Source organism: Pleurodeles waltl, chromosome 6 (genome assembly GCF_031143425.1).
Source record: "Pleurodeles waltl isolate 20211129_DDA chromosome 6, aPleWal1.hap1.20221129, whole genome shotgun sequence".
Lineage (NCBI taxonomy): Eukaryota > Metazoa > Chordata > Amphibia > Caudata > Salamandridae > Pleurodeles > Pleurodeles waltl.
In genome coordinates, this window is record NC_090445.1 from 1,510,485,741 (window position 1) to 1,510,504,558 (window position 18,818).

Below are 18,818 nucleotides of genomic sequence, written 5' to 3' on the forward strand. Positions count from 1 at the left end.
CGTTCTCAATTAAGGTTGAGATATTACCTGCCTGTTTGTTGTTACAGGTTCTGAGCAGAAGAATTCCTGAAATTCTTATCGTTATGGACAAAAGTTTGGTTGTAACGTTTTACCTCAGTTGAGGCTCCAGGTTTGAGTTCCAAGAGAAGGAGATCCAAGAAGAGAAGGTGTTCATATCTCCAGACTTCGGGATGGCGAAAGAAGTTTTGTTCAAGTTGATCTTATCTGGTCTGTCCAAAGAAAGAGGAAGTGACATCAAGGGTCAAAGGACTTATTACAGAGGACATGGATAGTGATTGGACCATGTGATAGGATGTTATGGCATCATGAGATGTGTAATTTTTTCCCTTACTTGTATTTGATTGGCTGCTGTTTTAAGTCAGTAAAGAAAGAGAAAGCATAATCCTCGCCTCCGTGTCCTTAATAGAATTGAAAATTCTTGACGCGATAGCTAGAATTTTTTTTATTCACTTTCATCTCAGTCGTCTGTGCTTCTCCTTGTGCTGCTTTACTCACCCCACTCCCTCGTTTTACTTTCTTCACAGCTGTCTGTGCTTCTGTTTGTGCTGCTTTACCCACCCCACCCCATCCAATTTGTTTGTTTTTGTCGTGTCCTGACACCTAATGATTTGCCCAGGCAGTCTGTGTGTTTTTTTACTGCTCTGTTGTGCGTGTGGCACAAAGGCAAGGTCACCATGCAACCATGTGCTTTGTGTGGCACTGGTCTGCAGAAGATGGTGCTCACAGGCTTGGCATCCACCTCGCAGGCTCGGCAGGCACCTCAGCCTGAAGTCAATCCGACACAAGTCAGTCTGCATCCGAGGTTCCCAGCACGGATGCAAATCATCTCAGGTTAAATAGGTGAGTCCACAAGCACAGCATTAAAGGCAGTCTGGTAAGTGCAACTGTGTGAGGTGCGGGAAGGGTCCATTTAAATACATCAATTAAAAGGTAACTGCTGAATATGATTACGACACACACACTTTAAAGAGGAAGACAAATGCAACTTAAGTAATCAGTGGAACTGCAATCTTTATGAACCCTTGAATTTTTAAGGTAAAACTAGTCTTTTAATAGCATTCTCTGTGCAACATAAAAGAACTAAAAGAAAGTTATTGTTATCACCTATTCCATATTTTGCTTCATATATGAACTTTTATTACGTCATTAGGAATGCTTTGGGGAGTTCTGTGATTCAGGTGATGGCAGGCTGCAGAGCTGACTCCTCAGCCGTTTCTCTGTACTTTCAAATAACGTTTTTAATAAAACTAATGTGGAGCCTGATCTTGTTTGGAGGAGGAAGCTTACTACATAGCAACAAGCAGACTGGATGTGGGGAGGCATACATTGCATATCATTTACCCCCTGTCCAAGTTAGCAATTATTGCACACGCATCATTATAGCTGCAATGGGGGGTGGAGGGGGGACTGCAGGGGTCATCTCAGTGAGTGAACATTCACATTTTCAGACACTAGAATTTAACAGCTCACCGTCATCTTGGTTTGCATTAATGCACTCTTTTATGTTATGTCATCTGCAACATCTAAAAAAACACTGACAAAGTCAATAGATTTTGCAGAGGCGAAATCTATTGGTTTTGCCAATGCTTGTTTGTACAGCACTCCATTGCTTTGTAGCTGGTTTTTCTATCTCTGCTTCTCATGCTTACATCATTATACCTAAAACTAATTAGGGCAAACAAAGAATCCATGAAAATTATATCACACAGCCTCTGGACCAATGTACATCACAGCAAATCGCATTTCATAATGTGGAAACAGGATGGCATCATGAGCACTAAATGTAATATCATAAGCGAACAGCCTTTCAAACAGTATCTCCTCCTACCTATACAAAGTTTTAGCATCATCTTGCTGGCCCTGTTTTCATCATCTACTTTGAGCACCGAGCTAAGGCTAGATCATGTCAATGCTTCTCTTCAACCTCTACCTTAACCCGCGGCCAAACCTCATGAAGTCTTTCAACCTAACTTCTTACAACTACACCAATGAAATGTAGATAATCCCAAAACTGGAACACTTGAAGGATCTATACAAGAACAAACTCGAGCAATGCTTTCAGACAGTTCACCAGTACCTGCCAAGTAAACTATCTTAAACAAACCTCTTCCACATGTGAGATCCTAACCTGTGATGAATAGAACAACTACCAACCTACAACCCTCGGGCCTCAGGAACTCGAACCTACACCAGCAACATCAACTGGATTAAGAAATCTTATGGTAAACATGTACCCCAGAGTTATCTGGCCAACGAAGTCAACCAAGTCAGAATAAGCAGTTTCTACAACATGCAGACATGTAGCATCTTCCCTCCTCTAGGTTTACCCGCCAGAAGCCACAGATCACCATCCTCCTTGTCGTTTCTTGCCTAGACTATGCTAATGGTTTTCCTTCTCTGAAGGCTGCCAAGGATCCAAAATGCAGCAGCAAGGTAGCTCCTACACCTTCATCCATTAGAACAGCCTTATGGCCAGACCCTCCACCTCCATGGATGCTGTATTGCTCTAGGGCGATCGATAGCAGGGGCCAAGGATTAACTCCAGTATGGATCTGACTCTTCCCAAATGAAAAAGGTAGTATCCATTGACCAATAAACAGATTCAATCTATTATACTAGAATATGGGATTCAGACCACTCTAGACCGTACCATACAAAGCACTAGAATCCATTCCCACCAGAACGACTGGAAGCCTGATCACTCATGTAACTATCTCTCACACTGCTTCACTCTGCTCCAGGCATGGTACCTGCAACACGAAAAGAGCAATCTGCTGCTGATCATATATATAACACCAAAACACTTACCTCATAGTTTTACTCACAACTCACACCTGACTAAAGGAACAAAGCCATAGCATAGAGCTCCAGAATTCCATCCATCACCCGATTCTGCTTCACTAAATGGTTGAGGGCAGAGACACATTACAGAATAAGAGCATCACCTAGGCCATCAGGTGACATCAAAACACTTCACACGCAGGCCACACAGCACTTAAACAGCTTAACAGCCAAGCATTGCCTATGCTGCAGCGTGCTAGGCACTTAGGTTACTCGCCGGGGTTATGAAGCGCTATAGAAATGCACCTACAATGCAAGAACTTACAGTTTGCAATAAAGACAGAACTACTCCTCGAATAACCCTAGGATATCACCTCCGCCCATGAGTTTGGTTGTTAGGTAGAGGTCGCTCCTACCGTAGTTGAGTGCTATGAGAGTGATTTCAAATTAAAATCAATAAATTACCTATCCTTTGGTCTCACAGTTATTGGTGCCACCAGGCCCCACCAGTGACCTTAATTTACAGCAACCACCATATATTCTAAGGCTGGGTTCGTCCTCCTGCAGAGAACATTTGCAAATAATCTCCACTGAAATGTGTTTATGTAGATTTGCCTCATGGATATTCATTTTGCATATGCTGTAGCCCTTGTTATGAAAGGTGTGAAGACTAGCCTTGCTCCAATCTATTTGATATCCATTAAATAGCTGCTCATCGATCAGTTTCCTCTGCTTAATTTTGTAGGCGGGCAATAGCTCCTTTCCCACGCGGGAGATCCCTTTAACTCATTATTCCATCACAAGAGGGTTCATAAATCAGTTACTTGGGTGAAATCACACCCTCCCTCTCTGCCGACGGGGGATCCCGTCCCTGCGTGGCTTTGGCATCTCATTAACCGTGGCTTCTTCCAAGGTACACAAACGTGTCCGCTGTTAGTGGCCAATAGTGGGTTTATCAGTTTTAGTAAACATTCACCCTGAATCATGCAGCTTGGGAAATGTTTACCACTGGGGTATTGACTACCGGAACAGGCCCCCCGCACCCCCCGCGAGGAATACTGCAACCGTGGTGTGCTTCTTCCGTCTGCACTTCTAGCCCTTTGTCCCTGTTCCGCAGTGGCTAAAACATGTCTTATGAACGTGTTTGAGGGGCGTCTGTCTCGCGCTGACAAAATTCAGTTATGGAAGTGATTCTTTTTTCAGGCTATGACGTCGCACTGACATGTTAACTGGATGTTTTCTCAGGGTGAACGTGCATACGTGCACACCAACACACCAGGAGTGCACGTGTTCGCGTCCAGTTTGAGGTGTAATAGTACCATCAGAAGACGCTGCAGGACGCCGTGAAATTTCAACCTGATCGTGCAACCATAACTTGAAATTATGTGTCCTTACCACTGACATACGTGGGCATAAAATGTCGTCTAGTAACATGTGAGTCGATTCAGCAAATGCCAGGAGTAGGTGAAGTTACATCATAAACTCTTTGACATTGGGTTGACGTCTTGTCCCACCCTAAATGCCCCCGCAGCATTCTATTTGCTACTGAGTATCTAGGGATATGTGAGGGAGTGGAAACTACAGGGAGTAAATATGATCTTTTGTGGCTGCGTTTCTCTCCTGCTTTGATGTCACTGCAGGAATGTACATTATTAAAACTGATGAGACCTTTCAACAAGGTAGAGGAGGAAGACAAACTATACATATTGAAGTGACAGATCAAGTACAATACTGGAGGGGGAATACCGGCCATCGGGTGATTCCCCAGAAGGCTGGAAGGGTGGGGCTGGTTTTGTAGCAGTGAAGCAGTTTTCAGGCAACAATAAAAGTGCCAAGATAACTCTGGTGATTAATGTACCTGCTGAAGAGAGATCAGCGTTTTGTATAGTGGTAGTTTTGACACATCTAAGGTATATGCCTGCAGCAAAGAATGTGTACTATGCAAATTACAGAACAGTATTTTTATGTGCAGCGCTCAGTGAGACACTCCTTTCGTTACAGAGATCTTTTTGTTACTGTTCAGTTCATAATTCACATCAGAATCTAGTGAGCTATGAGGTGGCACCAAAGAGCTGCATGCAAACTGTATGGTACAGGTTAGAAAGTTATTATTATTATTATTATTATTTTTTTGTCATACCACCATTGCTTCAGCAAACTCAGGCCATCTATCAATTGTTATTGTCATCAGACCCTTAGTCTGCTGCATTTGCCACGGCCCCACCTCACCGACTGAGCCAGGAGACTTGTCACCCATAGCTGCACCAGGTGTAATCATGGACCATTTATTCAGCAGATTCCAGAACTGACACACCTCTCCACCTGAGAAAATTGTCACACACCTAGTCAGTCACACCAGCCTTACCCCCAATGCCAAACTGCAGGTCCGATGTTCCGCTTTGGGTCAATCTCTTGCAATGGGAGGGGATGGGGAGGCGCTGTCCAACGCTTGCAGATCTCTCTCCTGGCTAAAAGTACAAGATATAACAGCAAACCTTCTGTGCTCGGCTCAAGAGGCCAAGTGAAACCGTGAAACCGTATCCACCCCCTAAAGAACCAGCTCAAGACTTAATTTGAAGTTGACCCCAAGGATGTCCTTACAACGAGTAAACATTCATCCTGAATCATCAAGGTTAGGAAGTTATATTTTTTCCCATTCTGTGACTATCCTAGTTTTGCTAAAAAGGGTTTGTTTGGGTAGAAATAAATTGTTATTAGTAAAGTCAACCCTAACAACTGGGTTACGCTCTGAATCCTGAGTTTATGCTTCCCCAGATCAATCACTCTTTAAACAAGCATTTGCAATGCAATGGGTCTCGCGTTTGCTCGTGTTAGAGCTATTAGTATTATAAATTCCTAACTGGACCTTTCTTGCCACACAAACTGAAAATGTAAAATAAAACAGTTGACATAAGCAAGAGGATTCAAATCGTGAGTGCTGAGAGAGGGACAAAAGGAAAAAGAAGTTTGCTCCCAGTCAAAGTTATCGACAAAAGTGCAATTATCCATGTAACAAGGGTGATGTCCAAGGCGGTAATAAAACTGCCCTAAGGAGGGACAAACATAAACAGTTACCAAAGAAAATAAAGGATTTTTTAAAGGCAAGCCAACAAACAAGTGAAAGTGATGGGCGTGTTGTGGCCGTGATTAAAAGCCCAGATACATAACAACACGTCGGAAAAGCAGCGCATGTGCACTGCTATGCTCGACCTAAAAATGCCTACCCGTATGGATAACATGTGAATCCTACATCTTGGAGTCTCCTTTGTCTTATGTAACATTTTCTAAACGCTGATTTACACATGTATGATTCATCTCTATATGTGTATGTGATGTAAAGTGCTCCAACACTCCCTGCTGGTAAGAGAGGCACTATAAAACCAATGAAATACATGTGAGAGAGGGGCTATGGAGAGATGAGAGGCACTGATGGAGGGTGATAGTGAGGGAGCCATTGAAGAGACGCAGTAAAGATTGCTGTATCCTGGTGCAATGTAATGTCATTATTTACTATGCTTTAAAATGAATACAATTGAATATATGATGGAAAATGTGTTGTAGATTGCACCGTGTTTGCCATGTTTTCCTACATTTTCTTGGGGAGGGTGGAAGAACATCCCCAAGCCCCATTGTAGTGGTCAAGCTCACTCACTATGCACCCTATAGGGGCTAGTCTGAAAACAATTGCCAAGGCTGCTTTGGGTTCCCAATCTGACCTTGATCACGTGATTCCTAGCAGAATACTACCCTTTGACTAGGTGTTTCACAAAGTGCTAATATGCTACTTTACTAGTCCTTCAAAGCACTGTGAGATTCAATAAACAGAGAGAAATGCAAAGACAGCGATTTATGGTGAGCATTGTGTGCCAAATTATATGTATTGGGAGTTGGTACTCTCATCCCATGCCCCTTGAAACACTACTGGTGACCTTCAAACATCTAGAATGGCCACAGAGAGTCAAGACATGTACAAGTAAAAGGGGACATATCTAAATCTAGATGAGCTTCAAGCTTAGGGGCCTCGGACCTGCAGTCTGGTCGATGCGCAAGCTCACAAGGTTACTGTGGTTAAATGTGGAGGCAAGGGCCCTCTAAGGCCGAGCTGGTGTCTGATGGTTATTTCATATATATAAGATGACCTCTTCAATCTCCTCCCTGCAGTTGTCACTGTCTTTAAATAGAATGCCTCACTATGGTCCTCTATAAATTACAGCTATATCAGTTTACTGAAAGCCCGGATCTTTATACCAGTCTCTGATTGGCAGAAGGAAACTGGGGCTGAGTGGGGCATGCAAGATTGAGTGATAAAGAAGTGAGTGTCATGCAGGGTCAGACTGGGACAGAAAATAACCTCAGGAAACAAAATAAAAGTGCCCACATTAGTGAACAAGGTATCCTAAACAGGTGATGCATGTTTGGAAACTGGAACAGTTTTGAAACTGTGAAGACATGTTGTGTAACTGTTTTGCAAAGTATGGAAAACAACATGAATATGAGCTTGCAGGAGGCAATATTTGTTTTAGTATCAGGGGAGGCAACTGAAAAAACAGCCAAGCATACCATACAACAGGCCTATAGTCAGCCAAAACTACATGTGAAAACGCTATTGGCTTTGCCAATCAATGTCTTTTAGCCATGTTGTGCAGCATGGCTACAAATTACAAAAACGTTGTGTTATGTGGCCTGCACTTGCCAAGTCATAGTGCTTTTTTTCTTATGGTGGGTGGGCAACACAGACAGCAAGTGAATGGACAATGGGAGGTAGGGTGGGAGGTAATGGGACAGTAAAGAAAGCACTATAACATGTCCAGCATTGGCCGTGTCATAGCACTTTCTTTTCTTATGGTGGGTGGGGTGGGCAAGAAAGACAACAGGAGAGTTGGGGTGGGGTGGAATAAGCACATGGACAACAAGGGGTAGGGGTATGGGTATAAGTAGCAACATGGACAACAGTAGGGTGAAGTTGGAAGGAAAGAAGCAATGGACAAGGGTGGGGATGGGAGGGGAAGAAACACAACAGATAAGGGGGATGGGGGTGAAGGACCAAAAGAGACAAAAGGTGTTTGGGAAGGAAAGAAGCAACACTGACAGGGAAGAAGAAAATATCACCTCAATCACAGCACGAGCAGCGGAAGGACATTTATCAAGCTGAAGCAATCAGTACTTTGTCCATGCTCCAGACAAATAAGAGAAAGGAAAGCTGGCATACACTGCCCAATTAGGAGGCAGCAAATAGGAGTGACAATGAAGCCAATGAATGGTGAACAAAGGGTGGGCTCCGAGCCCCTTGTTGTACACTAAATCTCTCGCAAGCAATAGCGCATGTGTGCTGTCTTAAGCAAGACCTAAAATGACCCACATACTAACCTGTCAGAGCAGCGCTTCAGGCACTGTTGACTGCCTTAGAGGTCAATCTGACCCTGGTGTTCTGTGCGTTTGTGTTAGGGGGATGCATATGGTACTGAACAGTCCAGGAAGAGAATGTTATGTTTCTATACAGTTTGGAATAGTCTGGTCAGTGGCATAGCAAGGGCGCACTGGGGACTAATGTAAGCAAGGAAAATGGTTTCCTTTATCCGTGGGTTGGTATTGAAAGATAGCCATAATTCAGGTGCAGTGAGCCGTGGACATGGGTTCTACTGCAGCTGCTACCATTGCTATGTCTCTTCTTACAGGTTTCTGAACTCCTATTGCAGTTTTTTCCTCTTACATCCCTTTCCTCATCACTCTCTTCTCGCATCTCCTTCCATACTTTCTCTTTCTCCTTCCACTCATAATTAATATCCAAGCTGTTCAGAAAAAAAATACAGCGTGGAATACTCTGCTGCATGCCTCGAGTAACCACCCTGATTAGCTCAAGCCATCCGTATGATGAATTTGTCACAGCCAGATGAAACTGTACTAATGATAGTGATTTTGAGATGAAATTGAAGATCATCCAGTCTAGGTTTACAGAAAAAGGATATCCGGATTGGGTCCTACAGAAAGCAGAAGAAAGGATTAGACACAAGACTAGGGAGGAGATTTTATTGTCCCCTAACAAAACTGACCAGGCTGAAAATAACTTTTCACACTTGATTACTACATGCAATGCGAGTAGTGGAAGTGCTAAAAGAATAATAGCTATGAATTGGAAGATACTAAAATGTGATCCGATCTTGGGATAGATTATTAATGACAAACCATCTATCACCAGGAGCGTCTTGCAGTACTTTGTAGGGGCGGGGCGGCACACGGGGACGTGGGGGGGATTAATAAAAAAAAACACTTACCTGAATCGTCACCGCAGTCGCTGCCGCCGCCACTGTGCCGCACCTCTGCTGCAGTCTGCAGGCACATGCTTCCTGCCTGCCCTGCAGTCAATCCTGACGCTTCTCAGAGCAGCGTTAGGATTGGCAGTGGAAGCACCCACTCGAAGCCCAACAATTGGAGAGGAGGGGAGCATAAACGAGCAGCCATAACACCCCTATTCTCAATCTATAACATAAAAATATGACTGCCCTGGGGAATTCAATTCCTTGGCTCGCATGTCCTCCCTAAGGTAATTTCCATTTATGGAAGTAGAAGCCTCACACATCTAATAGTGTCATGCTTCATCCTTGGCTTCTACTTCCCACCCTGGTAGGGTCAATACCACCAGGACAGACTCAACCGTATGTCTCCTCTGAGCAGAGAGCAGCTCCTGATAAATATTTACTGGATAAAAAGACCGGGATCCACACTTATAAGAATAACTTGTGTTTACCCCAGGCAGACTGGGAGCCGGTGCCTGCTCTCTCCAGCCCAGCAATACAGTGCCGGGCTGGAAAGAGCACAGTGCGCATCTGTGTTTGGCCAACCCGAGATAGTCGGCCAAACATACATGCACAATGAGGGGGAGTGCTGTGAACTCCCTCTCAGGTCTCATCATCCAGAGTGCCCTGCCCCTTTTACTTAAACATAGTTTATTATTGTTTTGTTTAAAAGGTTTGCAGCTGCCGCTGCTGGCAGGAGGCAACGCTCCTCTGCCCTAGCGGAGGAGGCGCGCCTGTCTATCACATATAAAAAAGAGTACATTGCTGAGGGATCTTGTAATGCAGGGGATAAGACTACTGCAGGATCTAGGAACCAGCAGGATCTTGATGGATTAAGAGGCTTCTTTGTTTGTGGGAAATGTAAGGCATGTATGTACTCTAAAAACTGCCAGGAATTTAGCATAGGAGGTAATCAAAGAAGGACGATATGTCTATTTATCACCTGTGCTACAACTTGTGTTGTTTCGGACCTAGAATGTCCTTGCAGACTTAAATATGCAAGAAGTAACATTCACCCAGTATGCAAAAGGGTACTTGAGCATGTCCGAGCCATGATCAACAAAGATCAGCACTGCCCTGCTGCCAGACACTGAACATTTTCATTTTAGCAATTGGAAAGGTCTGAGGTAATAAGGCATAGAAAGTATAGACCAACACCACAGGGGTGGGCACAGAATCTTACAATTTCATGAAAGGGAATCATGGCATATCCTTGATTTGCATACCAAAGATCGAAAAGGCCTAAATTTAACTAGAGTAACTGGAGGTTCACTTGGAGTAACCGGAGTCTGATAAGTAAATAACTGGGACTTATGCTATTATTGCCCTCTGGTCTCCTGTGAGCTTATGTTCGTAATGACTTTTACATTCACAGGATTATTTTAATCTCACTTTGTTCTTTTCTGACATTTGATTTTTACAGGAGGAGTGAAAGTGACTCTCTTGACATTTGTGGCATAGAGAGGATGCCTCGGTTGAGGCACCCTACCCATCTCTTCCAGACTAACCGACTGAGCACTTGGTTTGAAACTTACACTTAACTTCTCTTTATATATCTAGTATCAAATAAATGTTTGTAATTTTGGGTATATTCACATGTGGTGCAGTGGGATTAGGATTGTAGAAGGAGCATATGGGATGTTGCGTCTTAATTTTCAGGGTTTATTGACCCGGTTGCCCACTTGGGCTGAATTGCTTATGGATTGTGGGGTGAGAAGCAAGATATTAGTGAAATTTCAGAGATGCAGGGGTGAGGAACCTTTTGATATTCAAATGAGTTTGGTTTACTGTCGCTTGTCTATGCCTGGAAATGGATAAATCAGAATGGGCAGTTTCTAATTTGTCTTTGCACCCACTTGCAGAGGAATGCTACATGAGGCTTACTGCATATCTACTTTTCCTCTCTCATATATTTACATGGTATCGGACATACTTACTACTATCCTAGGTGATCCCTGTGGGACCAGTACATGAGCCCGAGATCACAGCCCTATGGATCGATAGAAGTATCAAAATATAACGACTATTAACGTTGTAATTTACTTGCGACCACTGGTGATATCGTTTTTTTCTTAATTAGATATTGCTCGGATCTATTATAATAAGGGGTATAGTATCCCTGGCCTCCCTCTTGTAGGCATCATTACAGTATAGTCTGGTCCTAAGTCCTCTGGAGAACTGTTCATTATTCTGATCTCCCGCAGGAATATCTCCAGTGTCTTAATGTCGCGCCGCACCACGCAGCGCAGGCCGAGCATTCGGCTCGCGCCGCACAGCGCATCCTCAGGACGCGGCGCGCCCTGAGCCTTCTGTGCACCTCACGAGGCCCCAGATTTTGCTTGGGGCCTCGCTCTGCTTTTCCTTGCGTTCCTGGTGCCCCCTGACCCTTCCTTACCTGTTCTTTTTTCTTTCTTTCTTCTTTTTTTCTTGGGGCATTTTTGTTGTACTTTCTTTATGTTTTTTCCCCCTTCCCATGTTACCTTTCTCTTCCCAGCATTCCTTGTTCCTTATTCTCTATGGTTCCTACTCTATTCTGTTCTATGTACTTTTCCCTATCTAAGATGGTGTCCTTTTACTTCCTGTTGGCCATTTCCTGTTTCTTGGTATTTAAGGGTCCTGTTTTCTTCCTTTCCTTGCGCTGCAACACTTTCTGCTCTGATTGTGTCTTCGCTCCTGATTATTTGCCTTCGGTTCTGAATCTCATCAAGATTAGCGTTTACCTGCATTTTTGTCTCTTTTTGATTCCTGTTTTTTTGTTCTTGTTTCAGGAATCAACTTTTTGGAGGTTTTTTCCCCTTTCAGGGTTTTTTTCCGTCTGGCGCTATTTCTGAAAGGCACGGTCTGTTCTTGGCGTTACCATTGCCTACAGCACCGTGGCTACTAGAAAGAGTCGCCCCTTTCTGGGCCAAAGCCGAACACTCAAGACCCACGCCACTCGATCTGCGGATTCCAGGCATAAGCAGCACGTGAGTCGTGACAGATTGCAGCGCCAAACCATCCCGACGTCCTCTGACACCATGGATGATACAGTGGCGGCTGCTGCAGATCCAGATCAATCTCTTCTGACAACAATTCAGCAACAAGCTCAGGAATTGCAACAACTACGCAATGAGAATGCTGTATTACGACAGGCTTTGGCCTTCCGCAGTGGCGATGTTCCGACTATCTCCGCTTCTCCTCCTCGTTTTTCTGGTGAACCAACTAAACTGTGTGAATTCCTTGATGCATTAACGGTGTATTTCGCCTTCCAACCTACCCAATTCTCCCATGACAGGACAAAGGTGGGATATCTTATCAGTGCGTTATCCGGTCCTGCCTTGGCCTGGGCAACCCCGATGGTGTCATTCAACGATCCGGTATTGTCGGACTATTCCGCTTTCGTGACTCGCTTCAAACAAATGTTTAGTCATCCAGGATTGGAGGCCTCAGCGGAAGAAGCCTTATGTGACATCCAACAAGGCTCACAAGATGTCCTTCAATATATTACACGTTTTCGTCAGTTAGCGGCAGAGACCACCTGGGTGGAGCGTACCCTGGTGACTTTGTTTCGCAGAGGACTTAAAGAAGAAATAAAAGATGAATTAGTACATTCCACCAGAGTTGAAGATCTTCGTGGCCTGATGGATCAAGCACTTTCCATCGAGTATCGTCTTCAAGAACGACGAATGGAGAAGAGAAGGAGTAGAGGGTCTTCCCAGCCAAGCACTTCACGGGTGTACCTGCCTCGTTCTGAGGAATCTTGTCCTCCTGCTAGAGACATAGAGGGGGAACCCATGCAAGTGGATACTACTCGAGGGCCGCTCTCTGCTAGTGAGCGGGAAGACAGACGTAAGAAAGGATTGTGCCTGTACTGTGGTTCTGCTGGTCACATGCTTCGTACCTGCCCTGTACGTCCACCAAGACCATCGGGAAACGCCACTTCCCGTCCTCTGTAAGAAGGGAGGGGGCGGGATCATCAGCTATACCTTCCATCAGTTCATTTAATGACAATACGACATACTTGTTCGTGTTACCTGTCATGTTACAACTACCAGACGGCCGTCAAGAAAGGACTATGGCATTACTAGATTGTGGTGCTAGTGGTATTTACATGGATAAGACTTGGGCCACTAATCAACAGATTCCAACACAACCCAAAGAAATGCCTGAACAAGTGCACACAGTGGATGGATCCTTGATATCCTCTGGTCCAGTCGATACTACTACCCTGATGTTAAATTTACAGTTTGGTAATCATCAAGAACACATCTCCTTTGATCTCATATCATCCCCCAACCATACCATCATTCTCGGAATTCCGTGGTTTACAAGACATAATCCGTATGTGAATTGGGTAACCCGGACTATTTCTTTGTCCTCACAGTTTTGTCACGAGAACTGTTTTGCTTCCGACAAATATTGGTCACCGAACAGATTAACACCTATTACGATTACTACGGAATATTCCATCAATACAGTCCAAGGAGTTCCTGAACACTATTTAGAGTTTCAAGATGTGTTCCAAAAACCATCCAGACCTGTATTACCTCCACATCTAGAATACGATTGTGCTATTCCCTTGGAACCTGGAACTGTCATCCCCTTTGGAAGGATGTATTCCCTCACGGAACCTGAAAAGGAAGTTCTAAAGGAGTATCTGGAAGAAAATGTACAGAGTGGTCTTATTGTTCCATCGTCTTCTCCGGCAGGGGCTCCTCTCTTTTTTGTACCCAAGAAGACAAAAGATCTTTGTCCTTGCCTGGATTTTCGAGGCCTGAATAAGATAACTATAAAGGATCCTTATCCTTTGCCTCTCATCAAGGATATTCTAGAGGCAGTCAGAGGGGCTCAACGTTTTACCAAATTGGATCTTCGGGGAGCCTACCACCTCTTACGTATTAAGGAAGGAGACGAGTGGAAAACAGCATTCAGGACACCATTTGGTCATTTTGAGTACAGGGTCATGCCTTTTGGTCTTACTAATGGCCCCGCAATATTTCAAAGATTTATGGACTCAGTGTTTTCTGATCTTTTGAACCAGACAGTTGTAATCTACTTAGACGATATCCTTATTTATTCCAGACACCCCGAACTCCATTCTTCCCATGTGAAACAAGTCCTTCAAAGACTCCGGGCACATCAACTATTCTGTAAACCCGAAAAATGTGAGTTCGATAAGACGGAAGTCAAATATCTGGGTTATCATTTAAGTCCCACTGGCATAGCTATGGACCAAGAAAAAGTACAAGCCATTCTGGATTGGCCTTCTCCCTCTTCTATTAAAGAAACACAATGTTTCCTAGGATTAGCAAACTTTTATCGGCAGTTCATTTTAGACTTTGCTAAACAGACCAGCCATATAACTCACACTTTAAAGAAGGACAATTTAACGAAGGGGTTTGTCTGGACTAAGGCGGCTGAAACAGCTTTTCAAGATTTAAAGAAGGCTTTCACTCAAGCTCCCATCTTAAGACACCCAGATACCAACAAACAATTTATTGTAGTTACCGATGCTTCCGAAAGAGCCATTGGAGCTGTCTTACTCCAACGACAAGAAGATGATGGTCTTGAACATCCTGTTTTCTATTTGTCCCATATACTCTCTACAGCAGAACAACATTACTCAGTACTTGAAAGGGAGTTATTAGATCTGAAAACAGCCTGCCTAGAATGGAGACAGTTTCTGATGGGTTCCAAGGAGCCTTTTGAGGTGAGAACAGACCACCGTAATCTACAATGTCTACGTAATTTTGTATGCCAGAATAGTCGCCAGGCCCGTTGGGCCTTTTTCTTCAGTCAGTATGATTTTTACATCACCTATATTCCTGGATCCCAAAATATTCTGGCTGATGCTCTGTCTCGCCGTTATCCAGATTGTACTCCTTCCCCATCTCAGTATCTACTTGAACCTAGTAAAATCATTGGAGTTGCTCAGTCTTTCCTGGAGGAGGTACAACTGGAGTACTCCAGCCTGTCTAACCGCGAAGTAGAGAGACTAAGACCCTTTTTATGCAAGAAGGAAGGATACTATTATCATCAGAATTTGTTATTCCTCCCTACTAACAGAGTTCGAGACAAGGCATTACAGATGTGCCATGATTCACCGGTTGCTGGCCATAGAGGCATCAAGGCCACACAAGAACTTCTCTCACGATTTTTCTGGTGGCCTACCTGGAAGTTGGATGTTGAAAGATACGTTCAGGCTTGTCCCATATGTGCTCAGGTCAAGATTCCCCGTACCAGACCTGCAGGATTACTACAGCCTTTGCCTGTTCCACCAGCTCCATGGCATACTGTTTCTACTGACTTCATGTGTTCACTTCCACCATCAGCAGGAAACTGGGTCATCATGGTCACTGTAGATTCCTTTACTAAAATGGCTCACTTCACTGCCCTAAAAAAGTTACCTACATCCCAAGAATTAAGCCAGATATTTATCGACCATATTTTCCGTCTCCATGGACTTCCACATACCATTGTATCTGACAGAGGACCTCAGTATATTTCCCGGTTTTGGAAATATTTTTGCAAGACACTAAATATCAATATAGCACTATCATCCGGTTTCCATCCTCAGACCAATGGACAGACTGAGCGTCTGAACCAAGGATTAGAGCAATACCTTCGCTGTTTTTGTAATTCTACCCAAAGCAACTGGAACACTTATCTCCCTATTGCTGAATTTTCCTACAACAATACTGTCCATAGTGCCTCCAAAGTCACTCCTTTTTTCTGTTCCTATGGTTATCATCCTACCTCTTTTCCTACTTCTCCTCAATCTACCTCTCCTCTGCCTGCGATTACTTCTTTTTCCAAACGTCTTCTACAAATCCATAGACTAATTCGATCTAATTTATTAAACACCAAGAGATATATGAAGAAGATCGCAGATAAGAAACGTGGACCCACTCCAGATTATCACCCTCAAGGTAAAGTCTGGCTTTCCTCCAAATTCTTGCCCTCACGCCTTTCTCTAAATAAGTTCACACCTCGCTATTACGGGCCTTTCCGTATTCTTCAGTTGATTAATCCTGTCACTGTTCGTCTTCGCTTACCTCATACTTGGAAAATTCATCCAGTCTTTCATGTTTCCCAGCTCAAACCTTATGTACCTGACCCTTTCTCTCGTCAGTTTCCTTGTCCTCCTCCTCTGTTGGTGAATGATGTACCTGAATATGAGGTTCAAGAAATTTGTGACTCTCGCCTTTTTCACAAACGTCTTCAATATTTGATTCACTGGAAGGGATATCCTCTTAGTGAATGCTCTTGGGAAGATGCATCTTCTGTTCACGCACCTCTTCTGATTTCTCGTTTTCACCGTTTGTTTCCCCTCAAGCCTGGGCCTTCGGGGGGGGGACCTACTGTTGTGCCGCACCACGCGGCGCGAGCCGAGCATTCGGCTCGCGCCGCACAGCGCGTCCTCAGGACACGGCACGCACGAGCCTTCTGTGCACCTCACGAGGCCCCAGATTTTGCTTGGGGCCTCGCTCTGCTTTTCCTTGCGTTCCTGGTGCCCCCTGACCCTTCCTTACCTGTTCTTTTTTCTTTCTTTCTTCTTTTTTTCTTGGGGCATTTTTGTTGTACTTTCTTTATGTTTTTTCCCCCTTTCCATATTACCTTTCTCTTCCCAGCATTCCTTGTTCCTTATTCTCTATGGTTCCTACTCTATTCTGTTCTATGTACTTTTCCCTATCTAAGATGGTGTCCTTTTACTTCCTGTTGGTCATTTCCTGTTTCTTGGTATTAAAGGGTCCTGTTTTCTTCCTTTCCTTGCGCTGCAACACTTTCTGCTCTGATTGTGTCTTCGCTCCTGATTATTTGCCTTCGGTTCTGAATCTCGTCAAGATTAGCGTTTACCTGCATTTTTGTCTCTTTTTGATTCCTGTTTTTTTGTTCTTGTTTCAGGAATCAACTTTTTGGAGGTTTTTTCCCCTTTCAGGGTTTTTTTCCCTCTGGCGCTATTTCTGAAAGGCACGGTCTGTTTTTGGCGTTACCATTGCCTACAGCACCGTGGCTACTAGAAAGAGTCGCCCCTTTCTGGGCCAAAGCCGAACACTCAAGACCCACGCCACTCGATCTGCGGATTCCAGGCGTAAGCAGCACGTGAGTCGTGACACTTAATCTTACCACGTATCCACTTCCGTGTCCCTTTGCCAAGACCTATGGACATTGTACACCTTAGGTAATCATGCACCTTTGCCATTTTGACATGATATTCGTACCTACTACCCAAATACCAATGCATTTTGTTACATCTCCCATAGCAAGTCTATGAACAACCATCATAGGTGGTTCTGTCTGCTGATCTTAACATAAGTGTCTCTGGGCTCGGATATTGCACAGTTACACCCTATCTCTAGTCATAACACTAGTGTCAGTGCCATTTTCTACAGATTTTCTTTAATGACGTTGGATGAAAGCTAGAATCGTGTAACACACTGTTAGTTGCAGTGGACTTACAGTGTAAAGTTGTCTGTATTGTGTTCTCCTCAACATACACTGTCACAGCCAGAAATTCTATCAATGTCCTGCTCATTTTATATGTAAGCTGTAGGCCCACATTGTTCACATTCAATATGTCTATAAACTCCCAGCATTGGACTTCTGGGCCATTCCAAATCAAGAAAAGGTCATCTTTGTACCGGAGCCACTTGGTGATTTTTTCCATGTATACATCATTCTCCTCTCTCCAAGCCACATGCTTCTCCCACAAGCCCATAGTGAGGTTTGTGTAGCTTGGAGAGAAGGATACTCCCATGGCAGTTCCCCAGATTTGAGAATACATTTGATGATTAAAGAAGAAGATGTTATTCCTCAGGCATAACTCAACCATCTCCAACAACATCTCTTAGTGTTTCAGCTCATGAATGCTCCTTTGTTGCAGGAAATATTTTACTGCTCTCAGTCTAACTGATTGTGAGATCGATGTGTAGAGGGACACCACATCTATGGTGACTAATAGGTATCCCTCCTGCCAGGCAATATCATCCAGCAATCTTAGAAAGTCCACTGTATCGTGTATATATGAGCTTAAATTTCTCACCATTGGTCCACATATAGTGATAGATTCTCATATAGGGATCCACAGCTGGAGATGATGGGTCTACCAGGGGGCTTAGTCAGTGTTTTGTGTATTTTTGTGAGGAAATAAATTGTAAGAATCACTGGGCTCTCATTCATCAAAAATGCTCATTCATCCTCATTCAGTAGATCTTCTGAGTGCCATTTCTGAAGTCTCTTGTGCAGATCCAAGGTTAACTCATTAAGAGGATTTTCCGATAGGTTATGATAATTCGTAATTACATTCAATTGTCGAAGAGCCTCTACTAAATAATCGTTCTTCTCCATAACCACAATATTCCCTCCCTTATCTGCTGGTTTGATTTCTAATTTCTCATTGTTTGTCAGTCGCTTCAGTGCATCACGTTCACCACAACTCAGGTTCTTTTTACAATTTTTAGGTGTCATGTTTTTCACTTTTTCCAAGTCTGTGAGTACCAGTTCATAAACGGTGTCAATCTTATTTCCTGGTATCAAGTTGGGGCAAAATATCGATTTTGGTTTTAACTTTGTGGGGCAGTGACTCTCAGTATTGATGTCCAGTTCCATAAGTATTTGTGTTTCTGGTAATTCATCACCACATAGATTGTTTGTTAGATCAAATACATTCTTCAAGTCAGCTTTCTGTTCAATGGTTAGTTTCAGTTTATCATGTTCCTGATTTGGTACAGATCGTGTTTTTGG